The sequence below is a fragment of the Oculina patagonica genome, chromosome 3, assembly GCF_052425735.1.
Source record: "Oculina patagonica isolate OP01 chromosome 3, crgOcupat, whole genome shotgun sequence".
NCBI classification, from domain to species: domain Eukaryota; kingdom Metazoa; phylum Cnidaria; class Anthozoa; order Scleractinia; family Oculinidae; genus Oculina; species Oculina patagonica.
In genome coordinates this window covers 3,399,512-3,410,610 of record NC_135760.1, presented here as the reverse complement: position 1 = coordinate 3,410,610, position 11,099 = coordinate 3,399,512, and the positions used below count along the sequence as shown (strand labels likewise).

The following is an 11,099-nucleotide window of genomic DNA, read 5'->3' as shown; positions in this document are numbered from 1 at the left end:
ATGCAAAAAAGTCGAAAGAAACTAGTAGTTTTTTTTTCTTTTTTTTTTTTTTGGAAAAGAATGACATAGTCTCAAGGTGTAGTAAATTGTACCGTGTAGTGGCAACAGGGATCAGACACGTTCTTGTTATAAGCTTAGAGGTAGTTGTGCAAACTGAAATTTGTATAAGGTGTGGTAGCACATCTAAACATGAAAATCAAATGGATAAGCAAAAAAGTCGAACGAACCTAGATAAAGAACCACGCGATCGCGATTAGTTCTGAACAGATTAGGTATAAATTACTGGCCGTGTCACGTCAGTTTCCGTTTTGTCACGGTTAAAGTCGCCCCCAGTGATCTATAAAGTTTGAGTCCAGGAAACAGACTTGAAAGTATTTTTTTCAGTAGAGTATTTCTATGAAAGGAATTTTATTTGCAATGAGGCAGTATTTTTATTTCCTTTTACGGAGGAGAATATATCTCGAGCAGTGGGATGATAATTAAACGTCGATATCCACGGGTTTGTGAGTATAAGATGTATGTAAATAAAATTAAGTTCGCACGAGCGAGCTTTTGTGTTAAAATAACTTACTGATACACAGAGTAATACTAAAATTTACTGATATCTGTGTATGTAACAAAGAAGTTAAAAACGAAATTCATTAGGAAGAAAGGCAATAAGGGCCACAAAGTACCGTCCTCAGCTACGGTAACAGAATAAATTATTTTTTTTAATTTCGTACATTGATGTCAGTAATTAAATTAAAATAAAGGAATCCTAGATTTCAATGTGTGGTGGCTAAAATTGAACTTATTACATACTGAGAAAATGTTCAGATTCCAAAAGTAACAAAACTGTTAACTCAACAATAGAAATCAGCAAAACCTAAGAGTACACAATCCAACTAGTAAGTTTACCTGACCAAGTTTAGCAGACAGCGAAACTGCATAATTAATTCGTAACAAATTCAAAGTTCCAGGACGAATAATTCGCCGTTTTTAACCGCTTAAAACGTTTGCAAGTGATCGTTCTGTGAAATGACTTGAATTTTTGACTTGCAATGCTGTAAGTCAACGATTAAACTGTTTTTGTTAAAAACAACCGTTGCTCGGTTTACAGCCTCATTTGCATAATGTGTGTGAAAAATTCGCTTAAAACACGAAAAGTTGGAAGTCACCGTGACGAAAGAAGGTAAGAAGTGCAAGGTATTTTTAGATTACTGTGCTCCCTGGCATCCATTTAGTAGAATTCAGGTGGAATTTAGAATGGTCTGGTCTGGACTTGGAAATTAAAGGCCAGCAAAGTCAGGGTATATTGGCATGTTTATAAAAAGCGATCTGACGGATGTTGAGACATAAATTTTTCCAAACCTGAAAATTTAAAAAATATTAAAACAAACATGATTTCACAACCCTTTAAGGACCACCTTTCATGGGATTATAATAGTTTTCTGTTGCGGTCGGCGGTTTTTGTGTGCCGAGCTCGTCAACTTGTGCAGTTTTTCGTTGTAGCGACCATCAAAATTTAGCCTTTTAGTCGCCTTGGCTGTTATAGGCTCTGAAAAAAACATTTTAACGTATTTCAAAAAACTAATGCCGTTACATTTACTTATAAACCAAGATAGTTCACTGGGCAAAGTTTGAAGGAAAACGTCCTTCCGACCCGAAATGCGATGGTCCGCTTTAAAGGACATCGCCACTTAAAATGCTTCTCTGCATGACCTGTTTTAGCCTCCCACGCAGTCGTTTTTAGGGGAAATAGTGAAACAAGATCGCCCCTAAAGAAAACTGCGTGGGAGAGTAGACCTGTTTGGGTACTTTAGACGAATGGAATCGTGCAATTTGATTGGTTGTTCGAGAACTAATTGTTTTCGATTACTCGTGCAAGTTAACCATCTTAAGTGGCGTTTTCTATGTCAACTGAAATACAGTAGATTCCCGTTTTTTTCCAACCTCCGGATAAATCGAACCAAAAGTCATTTCTCTCTCTAAGTCGAACACTGAAATCTTACCACCGATTTCTCGAATCAGTTTTTGTTTCCCTTGGAGGTTCGAGAAATCGCTGTAATTAAATATAAGTATTGACCAGTACTGGTCAAATAAGTATTGAGTATTTGTCCACAGGAAGAAAAAAAACGTTCTTTAATTTTCTCTCAAGTAAACCTCGACGAACCGTTACTAAAAAACATTTATTTTTTTTCTCAACCCTGAAATGGGGTCTACATTTCTCGACTGAACACAACTTTCATGTTCACTTGCAGGTTTCCAAACAATGATAGCCATTTTGAGTTTCTTGGTTTTCATGTTGGTTCATGGCCGTGCGGTAAGACATTTCTGATTTTTTTTTTTTTTAATTCGAATCTTGTTTGCGATAGCGGGAGATTAACTGGATCGCAGAACGTTAGCGTTCTATCAAATGAAACGTGTTGTTCCTGCGATACATATCTACATCGTTTCTCTAACAATTTTGTTACCATGGTAATAACTGGTTGCCAGACCTCCCTGATGTTGAAGGCTTGTCTGGATATTTTTGGCGTTCAATTTTGATATTTGCAAATGATGCCTCATCTGCATGATCTAGCAAGCATATAAATGTGAATAAAGGTAGACTTCTTGGCCTGGTTTAATTTTTCTCGAAATTCACTAAAAAAGGGTAAATGGGTTGGGGATTGGAAAGAGTGATTTGTCTTGGAAACAATTTTTTTGTTGTAACCGTAAGTAACCGTGTGTCGCCAGTAGAACTATTAGTCTACCAAGGTCCAATGGTCTCTACAGCAAATTGAGCGAGAACTCCATATTTATATATGACTGGATTTATCAAAACCAGGTTAATGAAATTTTCACCGTTTTAAGAGCAAATCGCTCTAAGCGCGTTTTTTTCTCGCCAGAAACTCTCCAAAGTGGACGATATAAAAACTAAAGTGTATGTCAGTCTGTTTTTCTCTCCTCCTCTCTCTCTCTCTCTCTCTCTCTTATCCTAACCTTGCAGCGCTGTTGTTCATTTTTTTTTTTCGGCATGTTTTTAGCCATATCGCAGTGTCATGTACGTGGGCAAAAATACTCAGGTCACTTTTTGCTGACCACATTTTCATAAATGCAGTTACATATACTTAATATAAAAAAGGGTTGAGTGTATTTAAATATCTTTTTTTAAAGTTTAAATAACTCCGGAACTAATACAGATATTTGAAAACGGAAAACGCCATGGATCTCGCTTCCCTCGGTCCGAACCGGAAAACCTCGGGCGACATTCTCCCAGTAAGCAGCCCTCCAAGGTCGCAACTAGCAAGACGAGGCACTTGTCTCGTCTAGATTTAAACCCAAAATTGAAAAAATAAATGTCTTGTGAAAATTATCCCCAGTTGAACAAGATTGATTTCCTCAAGAAATATTTCATGAAAAATGTATCTAAAAGAATTCCAGAGCTGCTAAATTTCAGTCTTTTTTGAAAGTCGTGCCCCCAGAACCCGTAGCAAGATCTTGCCTCGTCTATGGCAAAGGTCTTGTTACGGCCCTGCCCTCCCGCTCGGTTAATAAGAAATAATTAAAACCTCCATGTACATTCCGTGCACAAAACTTCTTATTAACTCGCACTAGCTCGGGACCGCACTGGGATATATTCCCCTGGGTCGTCCTTGTACGGATCTTGCTTCCCTCGGTCCGAACCGGAAAAACCTCGGGCGACATTCTCTTAGTAAGCGGCCCTCGTGCTCGGTTAATAAGAAATAATTAAAACCTCCATGTACATTCCGTGCACAAAAGCTTACTTTTCAGTACACGTGCTAATCTTTGCCTTAAAAAAAGAAGATTTACAAATAGGCTCTTACCGAAAGTGCTAGCACTTTTTTTGGCATTATTTGGCTTCGCGAGCATTTTTTTTCACATTTTATCCCAAAAAGCACTGCTAGCATTATTTTGGATTTTCGACTGACTATTTGTCTAATTTTGTGTTAAAAAGCACAATCTGACTTTATTTATGGCGTCCAAAGATGCATTAGCCCTAATTTCAGTCAAAGGAGCCGTGGAGGCCTGGAGAATAGGTTTGATACGTCAGTGGTTGCCTTCCAGAAACCCAGTCCATCACACTCGTTCCAAGATTTGACTGCTGTGACGTCATAGAGCTTGCACGAAGTTTTTCCCTCCAGTGTTTGTGCTTCTCTCCAATCAAAACTATGACGCAAAAAGTAGTATTTCTTGTGAAGAATTCCAAAAGCGAGTGCGTCTGACTTTTTTGTGGGTTGCAGTGCTGCAAGTTGGCGTTTTCAAGCCTACGCGATGTCTGATGTTGATTTTTGTAATTGTGTGTTTTTAGGTGTGCGACGAACTGTACCCAATATCGGTAGTCGAGGACATTGCCCAGAACTAGCCCAAGTGGTCCTCAGATAACTACATTGACCTTGTACAAGGAAAAAGAAAAGATGAGACGTTTGTATCACTTTTTCATACATAACATAAAAATTTACGAAATTCTTGTATTTTGATTGGTTCGCCGACGAAATGATGCGATAAAAGGAAGCAATACATTTAGCTACATTTCTATTCTCATTTAACCAAATATAACAAGGAAACTGCCAAAGGCCAACAACACCCTCGACCTTACCCTTTCCTCGTCCTGTGGGTTTTAGGAGATCCCAGGGGCAATATGTGGTTTTCACTGTCACGCCCATGCCGCTAAAAAATAAATCCAAAACTATTGAGTCAAAACATCAACAATTTAACAGGTTTAAGAAAACTACTATACAAACTACTTCTCCAAGTCTCAGGTCTGTACGTTTTTCCGTACTCGAGTTATCCGTCAAAATGTTTCACGAAATTTAGAGAGCACAGTATGGAAACGCCATGTTGGAGCCCAAATGCTTGGTCTCCAACATGGCGGCCGGAAATCGATGAAAACATCTGGCATTAAATTCTGCTTTGACAAAAAGCGGTCAGATCACTCTCACGAACAAGTAAGCATTCACATAAACACTTCTCGCTAAACCTCAACTGTACAGATTGTTAAGAATTGCAGGATGAGGCATTTTTATCAGCATACGAGACAGCCTTCTCGCAGCCATCTTTGATCTTGTGTGGCGCGAAACTCCGAAATTCAAAAAGCGTTTGAGCTAGAAACCTTTAACAAGATATATATTAAGAACATCTAATAGCCAGTGAAGGATAAAAACTCAGGGGTCTTGCGATTCTGGGTTTTAGAATTTTGATGACGTCACGTGAAAACCACGAATTCTACAAAGTCAACCTATCAGACGCCTCAAGTTGTGTCAAGGCTACTGAGTCCAGCCGCCATTAATATAAAGCCGGAACCAGTCTAGGCCATATTTCAAAGCAAAGTCTTTGCCGAAACAAGGAAAAAAGCTGACTTTACCCATCCCTCCAGCCAGCCTTCAATTTAACAGCTGACACAGGGCTCGCTAGGGTTGTAAGGTCATAGCCTGGGCCACCTACCTCAAGTGTCTTTGCCGAAGCCCCCTTCCCACTCCCTTGTTCGTCGGCCTTTAAACACGGATCCCGGAGTCCACGTTTTGTCAAATCAAGACAGATTGGTAATTGTATCTGAATTAACCCAATGAGATTGCAAGAGAGATAATTACATGTAACAAATAAAAAAATCTCACATAGTGCTTTATACACAACAAATCCGAAAATGTTTTTCCTCACTTTATTTTAAGGATTCCAGCCTTAAATTTGCCTCAGAGTGACTATACAAACCAACAAGACCTCGCCTGGATAAAAACTAACATTGTGGACCGCTACAGGTTTGAGAAAGATCGCACAAGAGATATATGGACCAAACAACCCGATTTCAAAACAGATCTTGGGTCCTCTGAGTTCATCAAGGCGGCAGATCGAGTAAAGGCGTTCTTTGACCGAAACAATGACTGGGAGAAAACAAAAAAGAACCCTGACTTCCGCACAGAGGCTAGCTGTACTAACCTCCTCTACATCACAGCTGCTAGATACCTGTTAGTGACCCACATTCTTTATGTAGAAAGCGGTAAGAAGTTGGTTCCTTGTACGAGAACAGGAGGCAAAATTGCGATTCCTGATTCTGGAATATGCTACCCTGCACCTTATGGAAGTGCTACTTGTACCTCAGACTACGACGTCGGGCTCATTGGAAAGGATGCTGGGTTTATAACAAAGAAGTTCAACGACTATTTTCAAGGAAGCAAAGGATTTAGGAAACCTTCGGAGCTTGTTTTTGACACCAATGTCTATGCTTTTACACTGGAATACGCCATGCCACTTTGTTTACCAAACTTTCAACCAGCTTTACCAATGGTGTAAATGTACAAAAAATGAACAATGATCAAAAGATAGATTATAACATGCGGGAACTGGCCAGTGCTTACTACAAGGTCTTTAAGTTCAATGAAGAGTTTTTTGACAAGATGAAAAAAGAGGCCACGGACGCAATGCGTAAGAAAAATGACAAATCCAAATCTCCTGAGACTAGCTGTCACAAATCCAAAGCTAAGTTAGACTACTGGCTGGAGACCTTCGATGATATGAATACTGAAGTACCGATGAGACAAACAGGCTCGCTGCTCGCTTTCAGAACAGACCATAACAAAGAGTACCAAAACTTCGTGGAAAAAATGTCAGAGAAAAAGGGATACAACGCTAACTTTCTAGGTAACTACAAACATACAGTCTTTATTTTATATTAACATCAAAGATGACAAGAGTTAAGATGAAAGATAAAAATCAGCCTTCGTTTTCCAGTTTGTCGCTCTTAATCTATCTTAATCATCTCCAACTTTAACTATTCCCGTAGTAATCGGTTTATTATGAGACTCAGTATCAGACTTACATATACTGTTAGTCTCAGTAGTAGGACCCAGAACGCAGAATTAAAGATTTAAAACGCATAACCTTGTGAACTACTTAACTTCTCGGCAGATTGTTTGCTCAAATGACAACGCTATATTTAGTAATCTTTATACAATATTGTTAGCGGTTAAACGTACGATTAGTTTATTTTCTTAGTGGTTAGTGTAATAGGGTTAACTTTAGAGTGTCCAGGGCTGTCTGGTCTTCCTGAATTCGCTAGCTACATATTCACTTTGTTAGCATGCAAGTTATCCTTGACCGTCTCTTCTAGCTTTCGATTTGACTTTGCTTTTCACTGAGTTTAACTTTTTCGCGCGTCAAACAAATCTGGAAAGCAAAACGTTAGTTTTTGTTTCAAGATTTTTTTAAAACATGATTGCTGCTTTAAACAAAGAATGTTCATATAGCATCGCTAAATAATTTGTTTTTACTTCGTTTCCTGAAGGTACTCTCTCCAAGGCACTAATCTACGCGGCAGAAGCATATCACACCCTAGGGGCCATACGGTTTGTAGTGGGAGGCACACAGATGAAGGTGATAGACATAAAGACAGAAATGACAACAATGGAACTGTGGGTGTCCATGATTGAAAACTGGGGAGAGTCAAACAAAGAGTACAACCACTGCAGAGCCGCTGCTCTGGAGGAGTGCTTCCTGAAGATGAGCAAGTACATGTGGAGGTTGTTCAGTGCTATGAAATTGGTCCGTGACCGAATTTCAGCCTCAGAAAGAGCTGGATTGCTGCATTTTGAAGGAAAATATGCCGATCCTCTATTTGCGATGGAAATGTGGCTCGACTACAAAAAAGCAAGGGAAGACAGCGATTCCTAGACAGCAGAAAAAAGTTGAGGAGTTTTTGCGGCAGTTTGGGTGCAAGAATGTAGTTGCAGGCAGTCCTCTCTCGTCGGATTGTGTATCAAATACGAATGACAAAGTCAATGCCTACAATGTGAAGCTGGCTGGCCTTGTGACCGACGAGCCTGGAAAGCAACCCTGGCGCCCCTGAGAACTTATCTCAATGATGTCATTGTAATACGCTGTTACAAAGGAAACAAGAACTGATCATGAAAACTCAACGAAACTGCCAAACTTCTAAATTAAGAAAACTTAGACAAAAAATCGATAGTTGACCTATTATTCCAAGATATTGGGTAAATTAACCTAACATTATGATTGTTCAATGAAGATTTGCCATTAGAATTAGAGTAACTTCAAAATAACACAAAAATAACCATTGGAATTAAACGTATCAGTAAACTATAAAGAAGGCTGAGAGTATTTTCTTATTTACACTAATTTTAACGCGAGTTCGTCTGGTAAACGCGGCGTGAAAACAAAACTTAGAAGCCCTGGTAGACTGATGGCAAAACAAGTGATGCCTTTCTTTGGCCTTGTTGTGGTTGCATCTGTAACAACACGAATTTTCACCAACCAGCGCTACTAGACGAAAGACGTCAATCCAGATTATACAATTGTATTTTACTTGAGAATCTCGTGATTATCCAAGTCCATTTATTCTGTCGATCGGTGTTAGAACTCTCCACCAGCTAAGTACTTACAGACGGCGTGCTTTTTTTGGAAACATGAAAAATTGGCCGTCGTGGTTCACGTCGTGTAAGCGTTTGGTCATTTCATGTTAAGTTTACAATAAAGGAAACTAAAAAAGATGAACGTTTATTCGTCTCACGATGGAATTGTGACTTATTATTGACTTGTGTCTATCACCGATTCCATCGTGGGCCAAACGAATAAACGTTCATCCTTCCTATCTTACACCACGATGAACAACAAACACAGGTGTATAAATGGGTACCGGCGACGAAATGCTGGGGGGTACCCTGCGATGGAATAGCATCCCATTCAGGGGGAGTAGAAATATACCTAGCCGCTTAATGCTACAGAAACCGGAATAAGCTCCGGCAGAGTATGGACCACTTGGCTCGAGGCTTCGCTTTTTACGCTGCCATTGTGGTTTGCTTAAATTCCCTTATTACACCAAGTGTCCCGTTGGCTTCTTGCGAAAACAGAAAAAGAAAATACTCACAACAAGGCTTCCATATCAATCATTTCCTGCAGAATGCCCACTTCACACGTCATTTCAAGGACTGGGCATCTCAGTCTAGAGAGCTATCAGCTTTACGCTCTCACTTCTTTTTTTTCCGAGAGTACGTGACGACTTCCAATTCCCACTATAGACCTCCAGCACAACTTTTCCGTCCCATTTTCCAGCACGCGCTGAGCTCAGTTGGCACCATATTGAGCAAGTATGTACGCTTGGGAGGGGGAGGGGGGGGGGATTCCCATTTGAAAGGGTCTGGGGATGCTCAAAATAGCCAGGGTCGTAACCAGGTATATGTTTCATCGCTGATCCCAAATTTTAGCTCTTAATTTTGATTCCTGATCCCCTAAATGTGGCAACATTTGATCCCTGATTCCATTCTGATCCCATCTGATTGGCCGATTCGGATCCCATAACATGCCATGACTTGTTAACCGGGAACCCGGGTCCATGATCCGGATCCCGAGGCTGTGATCCCTGATCCTATATACCTGGTTACAACCCTGAAATAGCTGTATTTTAAGTCATCATGCTCTCCTTTATCTCACGTGTGAAAAACGTCATTATTATACCGTGTTGGCAACCTAGACCGATCAGGCAAGAAAAATGGTATCTTTAAGAGGTCAAAAAAATCGTAACTTGTATGAAAAATTTGTGTAATTATGTCGCGAAAACATGTTTGTACGTGATGTAAAATTCGCATCGTGTGTGCCGAGCTGTATACAGCTAATTCGAGAGAGGTTGTCGGAAAAAGGAAAAAGACGCGACAAGACCGAAAGGAATATGGGTAGAAGGGGGCGACTAAAAAAGAGAAAAAAATTTTTTTAAAAAAGAAAAAATACACCAATTATAAAAAAATTTTCAAAACTCAAAACATGCGAAAGTAAAAGTAAAGCTACAGAAAAAGGCCTCCTGAGAGGAAAAACAAAATCTTCACGTTCAAAAATACAAACTTGTACATTTCCTTTAGGCCACTATGCAAAATTAGAGTGAATACCCAGACCACCTTTCGGTCTTGTCTCGTGCACTTTTGTGTTTTTTTCGACAACCTTTCTCGAATTAGCTGTGAGGAGACAACTTGCGGATCTTGGTGCTTCAGTTCGATTCAAACCAGTTTGACTTAAGCGGTATGCCGCGGGACAAAATTTCTGTCCTGTGACAAGAAAATTTTGATGAAAATGGGTAGTTCAATCAAAGTGAGTTGTTCCCGCGACTTGATGCAGGAGACAAGAACCAGCATCCGACTGAGTCCTGGACTTAATTTTCATTGCGCGATAATCACAAAACAAAATCAAGTTGGCATTTCCTCTTTGTGTATCTACCGTTATATTTTTAAGGTCTTTGCTTGGTTAAGAAACACTCGTGACCAGCTTGTGGCGAGTATCTTACGCTAGAGAACCAGCAAATTGTTTGTTGAGTTATCCGCCTTATTTACTTAAAAACCGTTCAATGCAGGTACTATCGTAGAAAAAATAGCAACGTAATGCACTTTAAAGGAATATTGTGGACCTTAATCGAACAAGGAATCGCCGTTTTTTCTGGGTTGTCCAAAGAAGGAATGTGGATCTCTAAAGGAGACCTTAGCTGACGCTAATGTATTTTGAATCGATGACATATTTATGACCTAAACGCTTGTTGAAAAGCAAACATGATCTTTGACTGTCTTTATAACTGTCTAGAACACTGAAACATCAGCGTACTGTACCTTGATCTGGTCGAACTCAAGTTTCGTTATTTTTTACTCGCAGATAAAAGATAGTTTTGGTATCCACTTCAGCAAAACCGTTCGTCGACGACAGAGGGTTAGCCACATCCGAATGTGAGTGGGATTTATATTACGTGGTATAAAAAATAACAATATTTAAAAAAATTAAGGAAAATATGGATGGTGCTGTAACTGTTACGGCATCACTTTTGTTGTTTAGGATTATTGTTCCTCCCAGAAGAAAACATCTGAAACATAACGTTAACTAAAATTTATGTAAACAGCTAGTTCTGTTTTCTGTTTTTTTGTATTTCGATTTTGGTATCTAGTAGTAGACACACTTCTCATGAACGTAGCTTCCGCCTCAGTCGCATATGGACATATTTCCCATTCATTTTTATAAGAAGTACACTATCTCGTAATATTTTTCGAATTTGTCAGATTTTGACTGAAAGTGCATTGAGACCAGATTCATGCTTTGATTACTGTAAGCAAAATTTTGAAACTAGAAACGGATTACTC

The 11,099-nt window shown here is 39.4% G+C and overlaps 1 pseudogene across 1 annotated transcript; it reads left to right on the top strand.

Moving 5' to 3' along the window:
• The first annotated feature begins 2,251 nt into the window (after window positions 1-2,251).
• Window positions 2,252-8,038, top strand: LOC144646187 (uncharacterized; annotated as a pseudogene). The gene is made up of 4 exons (XR_013569369.1): window positions 2,252-2,302; window positions 4,292-4,404; window positions 5,649-6,615; window positions 7,259-8,038. The product of XR_013569369.1 is annotated as an uncharacterized LOC144646187 (transcript).
• Window positions 8,039-11,099: the final 3,061 nt, after the last annotated feature.